The sequence below is a fragment of the Ambystoma mexicanum genome, chromosome 14 (genome assembly GCF_040938575.1).
Source record: "Ambystoma mexicanum isolate Mex_15411 chromosome 14, UKY_AmexF1_1, whole genome shotgun sequence".
In the NCBI taxonomy this organism is placed as follows: Eukaryota; Metazoa; Chordata; class Amphibia; order Caudata; family Ambystomatidae; genus Ambystoma; species Ambystoma mexicanum.
This window is the reverse complement of record NC_090940.1, coordinates 443,233,460-443,251,583: the sequence shown is the minus strand read 5'-3', so window position 1 is coordinate 443,251,583 and position 18,124 is coordinate 443,233,460. Positions and strand designations below refer to the sequence as shown.

Genomic DNA, 18,124 nt, shown 5'->3' with positions numbered 1-18,124 from the left:
CAAATTAGTGATCTACATAATCGAATGCCCCTGTGGGCTACTCTACGTAGGGAAGACCATAGGGGCCATCAAGATGAGGCTCTCCAAGCATTGTTCATGCATCAGAAACAGAATGCCGGACAAACCACTAGTAGACCATTTTGTTCTGAAACAGCTTAGCGACATGGACATCAAATAGTTTGTTTTGCAAAAACTAAAACCCACAGTGAGGGGTGGTGACATTAATAGGACACTCACTCAAGTAGAACAAAGGTAGGTCCACAAGTTGAACACCGTAAAGGAGGGCCTTAACGTTTCAGTAGAGTGGAAATCCTTCATGTGACACCCCACAGGTGACTTAATGATGGCTTTAGCTCCTTCACACACACACTACCAGCAGGGGCCGAGCCTACATGCAGCCACATAGTTTAACACACTCTTTGGTGCGCTATTCCCCTCGCGGGCACAGTAGAAGTACTCCTACAGTTAATGACATCTTACCAACAGTTTCCGAGAATAAATACTGTTCTCGCTAGCACACTAGGATGACATGCACTTGTACTCTGTGTATGAGATTATCAATAATTGTAACCAAAAATAGTAGATATCTCGCCCCACTACTCACTGATTTTTGCTTCACATGGGAGCGCAATAATGTATATGTGAACATGTGTTGTTGGGATTTGCATATATATTTTCCTATGCATATGTACTTTATTGTCAGGCCGACCTATTTGTGTTGTCGATACCACTGGTTTATTCCCTGACACATGCATGATCGCTGTGCCGGTATCCATATTTTTGTCCAATACTGTGTTTGTGCTACTTGACTGGGTGACTTTGGCATTTTGCAACATCTACCCTAGAATGCTAGTTTTTTCATTTTGAGGCACCCGATCTACATCCTCAGGCGGCCCACCAGCATAGAAACGTACCGTCCTGTGCAAAATCTCAATTTTGACAGCATGTTTAATTTCACCCTGCGCGACGGCGGACGGGATGACATTATACAAATCAAATAGCATTTTTCGGTGCACCACGCGAACAAGGAAGTGAGGCAATAAAATCTAGATAAGCATCTTAGAGAGAAGCGACACGCGGATCATGACCTGGCCGTTGCTATGACAACCCCTCCAAACAACACAGTTTAAACATTTTACTATTCAAGAGTTGGTGCGTACATTTATCATAATTAATTGTATTGACATGTAGTGCTCCACATTATGACCGTACTAGTTTGATGGTCAAGTTGCCCCGTAGACAGTGACAAAATGGACTCCAGTATTTAAATGATGGTAGCCATGGTGACGGCGTCCATTTTTCCAGAGTTGTCTTGCGGCTGCCCTACTTGGATTCATTCTGCCCGAACAGGTAATCGCTCCTCTACAGGACCGCTTTGCGCGGTCCGATGTAGAGTTAGTACACATCCCATGCACGACTTTAAGGGTTCTTTCTCCCCTATCGCTCCGTGCAGGTTCAAACAGACCAAGGCTTTGCTCGGCTCATTCTGCGAGATACCGCACTGATCGCCAGCAAGCACTTCTAGCACGGCGACATCCAGCATTAGTCTCAGAGGCGTCCACACCTAAAACCAACATTCCTTTGGCACAAGGTAAAAATACTTTTTTGTAGCTATATACAGTATACGCCGCAAAACCCAACTATAGGCTATGCCTGCCATATATTAGCAAACAAAGGGGGGTCTGGGAATCTCTCTACCAGCACGAACACAGCCCAATGACCTGTTCTTGGGTGAATAACCCCTGGGAGAGACTCTACCAAGTCTTTAGCTCACTGTCCTTTTCACAGAGAAGAAATTTCCCCGCATATCAGCCTTTGTCCTGCCCAGGGGCAGTCCAGCGCCGAAATGCTAGGCAATTCTCCTCTGAACAAGAGTACCATCAGTAACCCCATACACGTGTTTCAGCCTTGTTGGGCATCATCAGTGAGGTGAAGCTGTTGCCTCTCTAAGAACAGTGAGCAAGGGGTCCACGTCTGGATTGCCCTGTTAACTTAGGGTGAAACCCAAAGTATAATGTATGCAAACAAAGGGGGGTCTGGGAATCTCTCTACCAGCACGAACACAGCCCAATGACCTATTCTTGGGTGATAACCCCTGGGAGAGACTCTACCAAGTCTTTAGCTCACTGTCCTTTTCACAGAGAAGAAATTTCCCCGCATATCAGCCTTTGTCCTGCCCAGGGGCAGTCCAGCGCCGAAATGCTAGGCAATTCTCCTCTGAACAAGAGTACCATCAGTAACCCCATACACGTGTTTCAGCCTTGTTGGGCATCATCAGTGAGGTGAAACTGTTGCCTCTCTAAGAACAGTGAGCAAGGGGTCCACGTCTGGATTGCCCTGTTAACTTAGGGTGAAACCCAAAGTTAATGTATGCAGACAAAGGGGGGTCTGGGAATCTCTCTACCAGCACGAACACAGCCCAATGACCTGTTCTTGGGTGAATAACCCCTGGGAGAGACTCTACCAAGTCTTTAGCTCACTGTCCTTTTCACAGAGAAGAAATTTCCCCGCATATCAGCCTTTGTCCTGCCCAGGGGCAGTCCAGCACCGAAATGCTAGGCAATTCTCCTCTGAACAAGAGTACCATCAGTAACCCCATACACGTGTTTCAGCCTTGTTGGGCATCATCAGTGAGGTGAAACTGTTGCCTCTCTAAGAACAGTGAGCAAGGGGTCCCAGACCCCCCTTTGTTTGCATACATTAACTTTGGGTTTCACCCTAAGTTAACAGGGCAATCCAGACGTGGACCCCTTGCTCACTGTTCTTAGAGAGGCAACAGTTTCACCTCACTGATGATGCCCAACAAGGCTGAAACACGTGTATGGGGTTACTGATGGTACTCTTGTTCAGAGGAGAATTGCCTAGCATTTCGGCGCTGGACTGCCCCTGGGCAGGACAAAGGCTGATATGCGGGGAAATTTCTTCTCTGTGAAAAGGACAGTGAGCTAAAGACTTGGGAGAGTCTCTCCCAGGGGTTATCCACCCAAGAACAGGTCATTGGGCTGTGTTCGTGCTGGTAGAGAGATTCCCAGACCCCCCTTTGTTTGCCTGCCATATATTAGCCTGATTCTCGCCTGCTTCTTCACAGGCCACAAGTAAATCTAACTGTGAGACCAGACTAACGCTTATGCCACGGCTGCACAGGTAAGCAGCAAGCATGTAACTGGATCTGAGACATTGAATATTAATGTGCTCGGTACTTTGAACACTGTGCACCTTGTCTCTGATGCAAGTCCTTTCTTACAGAATGGACTACTCCTCGGACCTTTAATGTCCACCAGTGGATACCCAAGCCATTCAGGGTGACCACCCTTTTTCAATCCGTGCCGAGTCACTTTTCAGACACGGGTTGATACAATAACACATTGAATGTTAATAAATAAGCAATATGATGCTCTTCCTACCTATTCCACGTACCCAATCACTCATACTGCCACATCTACTCTTTTAGGCAGTGCACACATAGGACACTCAGATGTCCCAGTCAACCCGTCCTGATGAAGGCCTGCACAAGAATGGCCCATACCATAGCCCAACGGGGCCGAAACACCATTGTGTAGACTCCTACTTCTCGAGTTAGTACCCAAGAACTCACACTCTTCATGATTATGCAATATAATACTTTGTATTGTCTTGATGTCTTTGTTATGACCCCTGTTGCGCTTTGACGTGATAGTAGGAAGATAGTAGGACATTTATTGTTTAGAGCATATGTATTGAAATCCAAGCCAACTTTCTTGGAGTGTTTGTTACAGTATCAATTGTTGTCTGTATGTTTGTATCAAATGGGTTATTCTGTGTTGTGCTTAAAAGGAAGACAACTATGTATTTTTTCTTTGACTAAAAAATAATTTGTGAAATCAAGAAAAGTCTGTCTATCATATTTTATGAAGTAGACCAGTGGGATCAAGTGGATTGGTAGGACTGACCCTGTTCACCTAGTTTTGTTTGATTATGGAGGAACTTCAGAGAAGAGAGTGAAATGAATAAGTGAGAAGGAGAGACAGAGAAGAGGGGGAGATGAGTAAACAACTGATGTAGGGTGCCAAAGACCTCATGCAGGGGAGAAAGAATAAGTCCTGGAGAGAAGGAAAGGGAAATAAAGGCCTGGGACAGGAAGGTGCTCCTACACTGGGGTAGAAGAGCGGATCAGCAGCCAAAATTAAGCTAAAAGAAGAACCTAGGAGAGGTGGCCTCTAGAACAGCCCTGAGGTGAGAGTATAGTCGGGAGGACAAATGCAACATCCTGGTGAGTCCTACACCAGCTGAGACAGACACAAACCCAAGAGAGAAGTATTCGGGGCATCATAAAATCCCAGAAAGTGGACGTAATGTGTGTACCCCAAGGTAGAAACAGGGGCGTGAGCTCCAATCCGGTTGACAAGGTCTGAGGCTGAATTAAAGATCCTACTAGCCGGCACTGGACCAAAAACACTAGTTGAAGCTTCACTAGCTTCTGCAGAGCAAAACTATTATGAACAACCATTCGGAAAGTAAAGACTGAAGGAAAATCTTGATTTTCCGGTAACCCTGAACATGCTATACCAGATGACGGCCTCGGAAGCATGGAGGTGGGACCCCGGCAACAGGGCAATGTGGAAAGCCGAATAGGACAATAGGTGGAGGTGAATTGCAGCGACACTTGGGGAACTCTAAGTGAGGGCATGCAGATCTGTAAAAGGGCCCCCCCAAGAGAGGCAGCAGGAACATATCAGTGTCCACTGTAGCGAGCTCACCCAGAACATAACTCCGACTATGTGCAGATGCCGTGGAGGTGGGAGGGGGTTCAGAAACCATTAAACTCCTATCTGTAGCATGAACTAATGCTCCAGGCACAGCAAAAACAGAGCACAAATAATTAGATAATCTGCGTATGAGGTGGAGCTTTCTAGCACCAGTCAGCTGGACTTAAGTGTATGGATGGCCCTGCAGATGAGGCAATTAACACAATAGCGCAGACAAAAATGCTGTCATTAAACCCCCCCCCCCCCGACTACCCACAAAAGAGAGTGGTTTATGAATGCTCGTACATATTTGTAGTAAGTGGTCGGATAAGAACAAGCTACAGGATAATAATAATAACAACCCACGGCTCAAGACATCTCAAGGCGTAAATGAGTTTTCAAAAATTTATTTTATTTCTAATTAAAATGTCTGATTAGCAAACATACACATTTGATTAGCAATAGTGTACTAATGTATTGTTGCTAATTTTATGTTTTAGATACAAATAACTTCCTGTGACATTATATTAGTACAATATTGCTAATCAAATGTGTATGTTTGCTAATCAGACATTTTAATTTAACAGTTTTATGTACCGCTGAAGTAAGACATTAGCGAGAGGAGTAAGGCCTTGCAAATTCTTTATAATTCTGCTAGACCTGCAGGTCGAGTAACTTAGTTTACCTACTCGACCTAACAGAAAGGCATCCGACCCACTGCACCAGATGACAACCAATTTAATTGTGCGTTCTGTAACACGGTGCATGACATCACAAACCTACTTTGTTTGCTACACTGCTACCACATAGAGGCCAGCTGTGCATAAGCCAGACATGCACAGTGAAACTTTTATTTGACATTTACTGCAAACAAAGTAAATGTTAATTAAAAGTTTTAAACATCCCTTGCAAATGGTATTTACCCTTCATTAAATCTACTGGATTACGCGAGTGGGCAAAAAGACTGAGCCCTGGGTGTGTGTCAATAAAATGTAAAAGGTTAACCTCATGAATGGACACAAACAAACAGATATGGTTAAAAAAAGGCTCTGTAAATAGTTTTTCCCGCTCTCTCCTGCAAGTGCTAATATATAATGCAATCAAAGAGCAAAGTAAGCTCTGGAGGCTAACTACATTGTATGGTAGTGCAGTAGATCAGTGTAATTACAGACTGGATGTAACTATTGATCACTACTTTGAATAAACATCTAGTTCCAGGTGTGTTTTAATTATGTAAGACGAAAGAAAGTAAGAGACTAAGAAGAGTGGGTGGCGTAGCAGGCGGGGAACTGGGCAAACTCTGGGAAGGGGGAAGGGGAATATTGTAGTTTGCTGGCCATCTCACTTTCAGGGTAGCTGGTATAAAGCAATAGGGTGGTCAGAGAAAATATCAAAGAGTATGGGATCAGCTCATGGGTTGATCACCAGTTGCACAGATGTATGCAACCTGCAAGTTACAGAACTGGGTTTGCCATCAAAAGCATTTGGCCGTGTGATCATGTACATTTTTTTCAAAAGAGTTCACTTGTCAATATGATGCATCTTCCCCAACAAAATGAAATCTAGTTGGCACTATGAGATTTGGATACACTAACCTAAACATTACTGTAAAGCATGGAGATGATGCAGTGTTTTATGGTAGAAATACTGTAATTATGCAACAACTTACATTTTTAGGAATTAAACTGTCAGGTTAACACATACTGGCATTTTATAAGACAGGATATAGTTAGCTTAATATCATCCTGCTTATTTCTGGTTTGCAATTATTTAAATAAAGTCTTACCTAGCAGTCCCACACAGGCCTTTGCTTTGGCACTCAAGAGTGGGGGAGATGATTACTGCTGCACTCTCTCTCCATTAGCCCCTTTGAACTTGCAGTGAACAGAGAAAAGAGGATAGAGCGAGCTTCAAGGGCAAAAGAGGGATGTAGGGCAAGCTGTGCTTTCATTTAACAGAGCAACCTAAGTAGCTAACTTTGCTACACAAGTGACAACTTGATTAGCAAACCTACAGAAATGAACAGCAAATTGCCATGCAACCCTGCTTATTGTATGTCTTGCATGTCACTCATGCTAAGCTGTCTTCATAAGTAACGTCATCTCAAGAGTGGACTATCTACAAGTCAGAATGACAGAACTCGCAGGCAGAACTAGGGATGCAGAGAAACGAATAACAGAGGCAGAAGACTCAATTGAGAAGATGGACAAGAAACACAGACGTAAGTGAAGTCAATCCAGATGAACAATGAGGAATTGGAAGGCAGATCACACATTAATAATTTGTGTCCAATAGGCATGAAGGAGGGAAGCAAAACAGGCACATGCATACGACATTGAAACGCTAATGTTTAAACTGCTCCCCTCACTAAAGGTCACTGACTGTTTTGCTATTTAATAAGTGCACAGATTGCTAGGCCTAAAACCAATCCCAGGGGCCCCTACGAGACCAATTATAATATGCCTGCTGAATTGAGATTGTGACACAATTCATAAAGTGGCAAAGAAAATTGGAGGAATGCATTATGAAAATACAACCACCAGATACTTCCTGGATCTCAGCCCTAGGGTGCAGAAAGTCTGTAAGCATTTTCAGACAGGAAAATCAAGTACACTACGATATAACCCTTGAAAATGCAGACGGAAAAGTTACTAAGGAGGATGCAGGACCAAGGGCGAGCTGCTCGACAACCGTGAATTCTGGTGGTTAGCCTCTTGTCTTTTCTCATGTCCCACTTACCCAATTGCTAATTGATATCCGATCTTGGATTGTCTTCTTGGACGGCTTTTGGATCTTGTTGTCATTTTGATGCCTCGGAACGGATCTTGTGATCTGTTCTTCATGCCTGCTTTCCTCACTACAGGTGTATGGACCTCTCTTAGATTCTGTCTGTTTTCCTTGTATTATTGTGGAAACCTTGGATTTGAACGTGCCTTAAGGATTGTCACTCTGCACTTCCCTTGGCCCTTAGTTGCACCCTCGTGCCACCTGGAAGCCCCCTTGTGATTATATTTATTTTGGTTTCTTTCAGTTTTACCGTCATCATGTCATACGTGCGGTTTTCCTCCTTGTTTGCTACTGACTCAATCTACCATCCACTCCATCCATCCATCAAAGGTAGGCCAATGTCTTCCTTTTTCTGGAATCTTGCGATTGTGGGCTGCACTCATTGGGTATTGTAGTCGTCAGGTGGGTTACTCGTAGACAACTTCCGGTCTACCCCTCACAGTTTGTCGAGCCCTACCTCTACCAGGAACACCACAGAGGCAGCAATTGATTCTGTGGCTGCACGGATACAAGTTGTTGTATCCCTGTGAACGGACATGGCTAACGCCGACACAGAACTCCAAATCAGCTTGACAACATGAAGGCCGATATTTACCGCCTGTTGAGGATGTTGTGGGAGCCTCGCCTTCAGCAGGAGCCTCAGGGCGTTCACATTTTCCTCAACCAGTGCAAATTGCGCTTTCTGTGTATGCCAAATGCCTTCGCTGATGCCCCTGTGAAGGTCACATTTGTCCTATTCTATCTGGGCACTGTAGCTGCTTTATGGCCTAATCTGTTAGTGGAGAAGAATGACACCGCATTTATATGTTTTTGATGCTTTGGTGGCAGAGATGTCAAAGATCTACAATACCAGACACAAGGGACAGGGCACTGATTTGGAGCTTTTGAAACTAACCCAAGGTCATAAGGTTCTTATGTGGCCCGTTTGATCAGCTGGCTGCAGAGATCAGGTGGCCGGAGGGAAAGAAGGCAGCTGTTTTTGGCAAAGGTCTACGGGAGGATATGAGGGACGCTCTTTCAGTAGTCCCTGCTCTTGCCACAGATTATTGGATCTGGTTTTGCAAGTTGATGGCTGCAGGACAGAAAGAAGAAGGAAAAAAGTCTCACGGCACCCCCTCTCGTTCCAGGTGTGGGCGATAGATAGTGCTCCAAGCCGGAAGGACAGGGGGAAAGTGAAGCAGAGCCAATGCTGATGCAGATAAGGGGATTTTGTGGCCATTGCCCCAGAGGGAAAACGAAAGCCGCAGAAAGAATCTTATGCTTGTATTGTGGAAAATCCTGTCACTATTGCTTCCCTGCTCAGTGCGCTCTGGAAAACCAGGGGTAATAGAGGTGACTCACCCATTAAGGGAATCGCACAGAAGAGTCCTATTGACACAGGTTCCCATGTTCGACACAGAAACTCTGGTTCAGGCTTGCTGCACACAGCAGCTCGTATCCAAATGGACGGTGGTCCTTATGATATTGAGGCCTATATCGATTCTGGTGCATCTGGTGTTTATATGGATATCAATATGGCGAAAAGCCTTGATATAACCCAGATAGCTAAGGCAATAACCAAACCCGTTAGAGCAGTGGAGAGTTCTGAATTGACATCTGGTTCTATCACACAGAATACACCAATCATGACACTGGTGTGTCAAGATCGGCACACAGAGTTTATCTCATTTGATCTGATTGATGCTCCACATTATGGTGTTTTGTTAGGCCTGTTGTGGTTATCACAGCACAACCCTTTGATTGACTGGGCCAACAAAACTATGGATTTCTCCTCCATTCATTGTGTTTGCAACTGTTTGGTTGTCTCAGAGGATTTTTATTGAACACCGTTCCGGAAGGAGCCATGCTTTCGGCGTTCCATAATGTGCCCACAATGGTAGCAGAACTACCTGACTGCTATACAGAATACGCAGATGTATTCAATAAAGGTCGAGCAACGTCCCTAAAACCCCCATCGTATGTATAACTATCTGATAGACCAGGTGCAGTTATACCCTGTGGTTGAGTGTATTCTCTTACCCAGGCAGAGGACAGGCAATTGCAGCAGTAAATAGATGACAATTTGGCCTCAGGAGCTTCCCCCTTCTTTGTACTGAAGAAGGAGGGGACCTTCTTGCCTGCATAGACTACCGTGCAATAACTAACATCATGATCCAAAAACGCTACCCACTTCCCCAATCAGTCCTGCTAGATCAAATTCAAAGTGCCACAGTGTTCACTGAGTTGGATTTGCAAGGGGCGTATCACTTGGTCCATGTACACATGGGATATTAATGGGAAACTGCCTTTGGTACGCGCTATGGATTGTTTGAATAGAGGGGGATGACTGTGGGCTTGTGCAATGCCTCAGCGACCTTTCAGAGATTTATGGATGACATATGTAGGGATAGCATCAATCAATTCGCCATCATTTATTTAGATGATATTCTGATCTTTTCACCATCCCAGTCACAGCATATCATACATATAAAGCAAGTGTTACAACGTATGCGAGAAAACCAATTCTTTGCTAAAGCAGAGAAATGTGTGTTTCATACACAACGTATTGAATTCTTAGGATTTATGTCGCCATGAGGAGTCTCCATGGATGAAGGACAAGTAAAGGCACTACTGGACTGACCTATCCCCAAGAATGTGAAGTCAGTTCAAGCCTTTCTAGGGTTATCTAACTTTTACCGTCGCCTCATCCATAACTTCTCCCTGTTAGTAGTACACTTTGCTTAATTGACCGGGAAGGACCAACCAGTTGTTTGGTCACCTGAAGAGCACACCACGTTTATGGCTCTAGAAACAGCCTTCACCGGGGCCTCTGTTTTACAGTACCCAGGTTTTGATCTCCCTTTCGTGGTAGAGGCCTTAGACATAGCTGTAGGGGCTATTCTGTCTTAGCACTACCATAACACTGGAGCCTTACACCCTGTGCATTCTAGTCATGTAAGTTACCCATTGCAGAATGCAACTACACCATAACCGATAAGGAACTGTTAACCATAAGAGCGACCTTTGGTGAATTAAGGCTTTATATGCTGGGGGCTCAACATTAGACTATAATCTATTCTGACCATAGAAACCTCATGGCTTTGAGCTCTGCTAAGTGTACCAATGCTCGGCAAGCACGTTGGCACCCATTATTTTATGCCTTTGATTTGGCAATAACGTACAAACCAGGTTCTCGTAACAGCAAAGCAGATGCTCTCTCATGTATTCACAAGGGGAAACCCTGTTCTCTCACACAAGATAGACATGTAGCAGCTAAAGGCTATTTCATATGCCTTTGTGATGCCCCAAGAACCATTTTAGGAGCCCTTAGAGACTGGGTTTGATCACATAAAAAAAGGAAGGCAAGAATGTTTGCATACAACAAGCATTACCTTACTCTCCCAGTGGGTTGTTCTTACTGTGAGAAACCTGAAGGTGGCTCACCGGCTAGTCTCTGGAGATCTGTCATCCAGGTGGCCAGGACACAGCCATCACTATTGGATCCAGTTCCTGGGGGTGGACCAGTGGGGGAGGATCACCTGGATGGGGGTCTTCAGGGAGTGAAAGTGGGACAGCGGCGGGCGAGATGTGGTGCCCCACTCCCTGTAACACCTTTTCCCCATCATAGCCTGTAGGACATCGAGAAGCTCTACCCCACTTTTCTGACACAAACACTTTTACACAGAGAAAGACAAAGGACTAACACCAGAGCCGTTTACCTGACATGTCCCAACCCAAGGATCAGGCAGAGCAAGGCAATTGACCAAAACCACACACACTGGACGGCCCTTTACCTTCCCCACAGGGATAGAACGCAGAGCACAAGAGCACACATGGAGCAAGGCTGAACGCACAAGAGTACAGCTAATCCAGACGAGCAATTCAAGCGGAGGAGAAAAGCAGCGGGACCTGAAAGGATGACGAGGAGGGAGTTGCCCTTACCCTTTTCAACTCAGAACCGCAAAGCCTCTGATAAAGGAATTGCAAGACCAGGGAATACAGCTGGCGTGTGGTGCCACAGGTGTCAACAGTCCACAGAGGTCTCCCGCATGGATAACACAGGCGGGGAGGCGTGCTGGCTACTGTGGTACCGTCCTTGACTCCAGAGGCAAAACAGACCAGCGGGTTCAACACAGCCGGTGAGTCGAAGAAAGCTGATAGCAAACCTAACTGTGTTGAGCCCAACGTTGCAAATGGCAACATATGAACAAAGAACTTGTGTTTTGGACTTTTGAGAAAACCGAGAACAGGGACAGCTGCAGAGTGGTCTGGCGTCGCAGGAGTGCTCATTCAAAGGACTCTGAATGGCCCTTTTGTTTTGTGGTGGAACTACACATCCCAGAATGCCCCAGGAGAGGGCGGCGTGAGGGTCAGAGTGGTCCTACAAAGGTCACATAAAAATCCTTTGTACAATCAAAAGTCGGTAGGGGAAGAGAAACCGCCTCCTTTCTTGAGAAAATACTGAATGCAAACATAAGGCAAGTATGAACCCGACGGAGGGATGCCAAGAGAAAGATCGGGAAATTGTAAACCTGAACTGTGTTTAGAAACTTATGAACTGTGTTAGTGATGGCTAAGTCAACCCGACGGAGGGAAGCCAAGGGAAGAGCTAAGAAAGTACATATCCAGACCATGGCCTTCCAATGGTGTCATGAATCCCCCAGCAGGGCATCCAGAAAGTACTAAGATGCTAGAGTTGTTACAACGATGGTGCTGGTGGACTTCAATACGAAAAGGCACACATGAATACGTAAACACATGCTAAGTGTGTGCCCAAACAAACAAGGCATGCAGTGAACCCGATCGGCTGCTTCAGGAAATGTCTCCTCCACTTGGTCCCTTGCACACTATTACCATGCATTTCGTGACACCCTTTCCACCTGTCGATTGTTATAACACTATTCTGGTAGTGATTCTTTTACAAAAACCGGGCACCTCATTTCACGCAAGAGGTTACCTTCTGCTTCAGCCCTTTCCTCTATGAGGGGTCAGAAATGAAAGGCTGACACAAAGTTGTAACATTTTCAACTTTAGACATTTTATTAAATTAAAGGGTTTGGATAAAGGCCTTTCTGTCCCTATCTTAAAGAGAGAGTTTTCCTACCTAGGAAACCAAAACTAAAGATCAGTCTGTGTCTTGTAGTTGAAATTATGTAAACAATCCTTGGGCCTCATTATGACTCTGCTGGTAGCCGTGGCGGTAAAACGGCACGGTTGCCACCAGAGTCATTTTTTTTCTGGTGCCCGGGAATCGGCAATTACCGGGACATTACAGCCCCGGCAGACCCGGGCCATTCCCGGGTGCCGGAAAATATTAGTCCCCATAGGGCTCAATGGTAAAGGGGAGGTCTGATGACCGGCACCATTTGTCCGACACCGGCACCCGTACATCCAACATGGTCTAATCGCGGGTGCTGGTGCGCCCGCCAGGTCAGACCTGGCAGGTGAAAAGGAACCCGTGAGCAGACCTCATAGTTTGCCGGTCCGGTAACAACAGTGCCGGAGGTTTACCGGCACCGTTGTTACCGGACTGGCAAACTCGTAATGAGGCCCCTTGTGTCCAAAAGATATCTGACCAGAAGACCTAAACAATCAAAGATACAAAATAAATGTTTCTGATTTTTACTTAATAAAAAGTGTATGTAAATCAGCTATGAAGAATTATTGAATCCATGGGGGTGTTCCCTTACCCTGCATTCTTTCAGGTAGAATAACGAAAATGTCCTTCTTAAAGCCCGATTCTTTAAGAGTAGTTGAAATGTCGCTTTCCTGAAACAATTTCTTAAGGATGGCAAAAAGTGTCTTTTCCCAAACAATGATTCCACAGAAATAGTAGAAATGTCTTTTCCCACAACACTGTTTGGAGGATAGCAAAAATAAGTGTTTTCTACTTTACAGGAGGGTAATATGCTTATGTTCCACAACTACTTCGAATGACAAGGTTTCTCTTTAACACAACTGTTCCATGGATAATTTCCACTGCCAAGAACTACTTAACTTATTCTTCAGATCTCCTGGTGTACACTATCCAGCCAGATATCTTTCACTATGTCTCTTTCTTTCATATGCTTTATGGAATGCCTAGTATACTCTCCTGCCAGGAATCTCCCCTTCTGGATCTTGCAGATCCCCTGCTGTACTTTCCTTCCACATATCCTTCTCCAAAAAGGGTTCATTGCCTAATTTGTTTCATTCACCAGGTCTTCCTACAATGTTCACTGTCCTTCCAACACAGTTGCACTCCTTCACTGTTTATACTTCATTGACTTCAGGTACTACTTGTTCCAACCTCCCCCATATTGACATCCCACATATGGAGATTTGTTCAAGTTCTGTCTGTCAATTTCTTCATTAGTATTTCTTGGCTTTCGGCAATGCTTGTTCCAATATTTCAGAAATCGACATTTCATATAAGGAGATTTGTAAAACTTTTGCCCTTCTACTTCTTCATTAATATCTCTTGGCTTGTGGCAATGCTTGGTCCAAGTTTGCCCAAATTGACATCTCATATAAAGAGATTTGTACAACATTTTCCTTTCAAATCTATGTGGTCAGTATTCAAAATAGTAATTCAATTGTAGGTTTGCTGGCACGTCCCGGATACCCCCAACCGTTCTGTGCCGACTCACCGCTGTAACACATAGCTGCGTCAAAGTTTTATCTCTAGACAGGCTTCCGTGTCATGCAGACTCTCGACCGGTTCCCGTGTCGGCTTCACAACCACTCGCTGATGCAATCGAAGCAGCCCCACAGGACCGCATCTCCTACAGCCTTGCTGCGGCTGTCTGCCGTCCAGCGGTCCCTCAAAGGCACCCGCTTCACTTTCACCAGACTCCTGTTCCTCCGGTAAAGTATGCTTCCAGGTGGTTCCCTGCAAACATCTGGCACTTCCAGCATGGCTCGTCTCTGTGTGTCTGTTTCTACCGTTGGGTCTGCTTCCTGTTTCGATTGCACTGCAGCTTTCCTCTCCTTAATTGTAGGTGTTCCTAAGGTTTGAATGTCCCGCGCAGCTGATTGTTAGGATGAAACGTCTGCACGTTTAACTTGATGTTACGTTCATTCCACATTGATTCCTTACTCCTCTTCCTCGTCTCAGTATTTAAGGCGTTAAGCGAGTTGGAGTCCAAAGGAGTTGTAAACAGTGCTTTAAGTGGGGTAAGAAATTGATGGGGGAGTGCTCATTTGTGGGTGTGGCTTCCATGATGGGTGTAGGTTGAAAAGCACACAAACCATAGTAAGGTATGCACACAAATATATAAATGCTTACATTCCCACCCAGCCTTACTCTTCCTTCGAGAGCCTGGTCTGCAAACTGGTCATCTCTGCCACTTTCTCTCTGACCATTGCCACTATCTACAGGCCACCTGGCTCTACCACCCTGTTACTCTATGAATGGGCTGATTTGTCCTCCTCTCTCCTTGCAATCACCTCTAAACTCCTTCCCGTGGGCGATTTCAACATCCACCTTGATTACTCAATCACGGCATCCACTGTCTTCTGTGACCTTTTCACCTTGCTCTCCCTCTCTATTCTCCCTTTCGGTCCTACCCACTCAGCTGGACACACTCTTGATGTCTTCATCCACTGATCTTTCCCTCCCCTCCCCTCTGATCACCCCCCTCTACTGGTCAGACCACTGTCTCCTCTCCTCTCACCTGGGCCCTCTTGGCCCGCTGACCACACCACGCACAGCCCTACCAACCTCGTTAACTAATATCCGTCCGATGAAACGAGTGTCAGCTGCTGCCTTTGCATCTACCTTCATCCCCCCTCTCCTCACTCCAGACATTATCTCAGACTCTGCTCTCAGCAACTGTCATGCGCCGCCAACGTTGGGGAATATGGTCGCGGTGGAGACTAGGCGGCCATTAGCCACCCCTTCACGTCCCACCACGCACTGTGTTCAGCGGTCTAGTTGTTTCCGCGGCGTCTGCCGCGGTACGCCTATTTCTTCCCGTCACACCCGGAAGTCTGCGCGTTGCAACCCTCTCGAGCCAGACTCCAGGTGAGACGCTAGTATTCTCCGTTCCCGTTTTCTGTCCTTCAATTTGTCTGCCTGCCCTTTTATCCAGTCCTTCTCCCGCTCCCTCCTTTGTTCCTTGCTACTCTACTGGTTCCCCCTTTGGTTCCCCACTCTGTTCGTTACTCTCTCTCCTCCTGGCCTCCCTTAGTATTTCGTCATACTCCAGTGCTTCGGACTTTCCGCTTTGGCAGCTCTCGATTCATCAGTCCTCCTTACCTAATCATTGGACCTACTTACCACCGCTTCGCTAGTGGTTTTTTTATGCCATCAGGCTTTTTCCCCCATTTAGCTTGCTCCGGCAGAGAGGCCCCCTCTAGACCTTATTGTACCAGGTCAGGGTGGCTTCCTCCCGGGGTAGGCCCTATCCTCCGTCAAAAAAAACTGCTTGGTGGAAGAAGAGATTGGAACCGCCCCAGGGATCCATCGCCACAGGTGAGGAGGAGGTTGGAGGGTTGGAGTTAGAAGAGGAAGAGGGAGATTTGGAGTTTGACTCTGACAGTAACCTCCATCTTGCTATTACTAATATCCTTAACATTCTTGCCCCAGCCATGAGGTTCGGCCTGAAATACGCCTTCAAGCATAACACCTGGTATGACGCCAAACTTGCATTCTTGAAATGCAAGTACAGAGCTGTGGAACGGAAGTGGCAGACCTCGGGCTCGCCCTCTGACAAACTGACCTGTTGCCTGCTCCAAAGACAATACAGACTTTCCATCTGCACCAAGAAAAGGACCCACATCCAGGCTAGCGTCCATGGAGCATCCAACAATACGACTGAACTTTTTAAAAATAGCCAACACTTCTGCAGTCTCCTCCTCACCTCTCAACTCCCAGGCCCTCTGCAACGCACTGGCCCCACACTTCACTACAAAAACTCAGGACATCCTGAGCATGCTTGTGTCCCTCCCCCTCCCCAAGCCCCTTGCCTCCTACGGCCTCCCATCCTCCCTCTGCCTCTCTCTCCACCTTCTCTCATATCACACCCGATGAGGTCACCAGAGTGGTCTACTCCACTGAGGTCTCCTCAAAACAGGTTTCCCCTTGCTCCTCCAGAACCATTAAGGACAATATTGACTCTCTTGCCCCTACACTGCAACCACTCTTTTGCTATTGGATCTTTCCTCTCCTCCTCAAGCATTCCCTAGTGCGCCCTCTCTGGAAAAACCTTCTGCAGACCCATCTTGTCCAGCCAACTACTGCCCCATATCTATCACCCCCTTCCTTGGGAAACTCTTGGAGAAGCTGGTCTTCCCCCAACTGACCCAGCACACTGAACTTGTTGGCTGCCTCCACGCACAACCATCAATCTGGATTCCGAGCATCCAGAGGCACGTAAACTGCTTTTCTGAACACCCATGAGGAATAGCTTGCCTCTCTTGATTCTAACCCTCCTGCTGTTCTCATTCTACTTGATCTCTCTTCTGCATTTGATACGGTCAACCACTCCATCCTCCTAAAACAGCTCTACGATACCCTACGTATCTCGGAGTGGGCACCGGACTGGCTGACCTCCTTCCTCAATGATCGTACGTCCCAGGTTATTCTGAGCCCTTTCTCCTCCCCCACTTCTAACTCCACCTGCGCTGTGCCCCAGATCTCCAACCTTTCTCCCTGGCTCTTTAACACCTATCTTGCGCCGCTTGCACACCTCATTTCCACCTTCTACCCTAACTTCCAGTGTTTTGCAGATGACACACAACTCTTCTTCAAACTTCCCCCTGACCCTCTCTTTACTTCCTCCATTATTCCTGACTGCCTATCTGCCATCCAGTCCTGGTGTACTTCCAATGATCTCTGCCTCAATGCAAGCAAGACTGAGATCCTTCCCATTGGGACTCATGCTCCCTCTTTCTTCCCCTCACTCCCTCACTCTGGCCATCTTCTATGGGGTCTCCCCCCTCTCCTTCATCTGAAGCCAGAAACCTTGGAGTTAATTTTGACTCCTATCTTTCCTTCCTCCCTCACATTTAGGACCTTGCCAAGAAGTCCCACTTTCAACTCCACCTCCTCAAAGGAATTCTTCCTTTCCTCACTTTCGCCCCAAAGCTCAATGTCTCAAAAGAACTTGTTCTCTCTAGGCTAGACTACTGGAATAGCCTTTTTCTTAATCTACCCTCATCTTCTTTACGACCCCTGCAGCTAATCCAGAATAGGGCTGCAAGACTTATCCTTGGCCTTAAACCCAGGGACTGCATCTCTCCAGCCCGGAAAGCTCTCCACTGGCTCCCAGTTGCTGCAAGGATCAAATTTAAATCCCTTTGCATCATCCATAAGGCCGTCAGGGGCCGGGGACCATGCTACCTACAATTTTCCCTCACTAAATACTCTCTCTCCAGCTACTCTCTACTCCGGCACCAACTCTCTGTGTGGCAAACGCTTCGCTAAACAGCGAGCTGGTGACCGATCTCTTTCTCAGCAGACTCCCTCCTATGGAACAGGCCCCCTTCCTATACATCTTGATTCAGATCTCAAATTCTGGAAGCTCCTCAAGACTTTCCTTTTAACCTCCTCCTTCCCTTCATCTTTCGTCTGCTAAACCCCACAGTTGCTGAAATTGGTGACCAGGGCCCTTTTGTGTTCTCTTCGGCCCTAGCCTCCTACCCCCAATCGC

General features: G+C 46.3%; 1 protein-coding gene across 1 annotated transcript in view; it reads right to left on the bottom strand.

Annotated features, from left to right (window-relative positions):
- Nucleotides 1–18,124, bottom strand: part of HGSNAT (heparan-alpha-glucosaminide N-acetyltransferase) — a 2,225,524-nt gene that overhangs the window by 1,660,398 nt on the left and 547,002 nt on the right. The window lies entirely within an intron of this gene.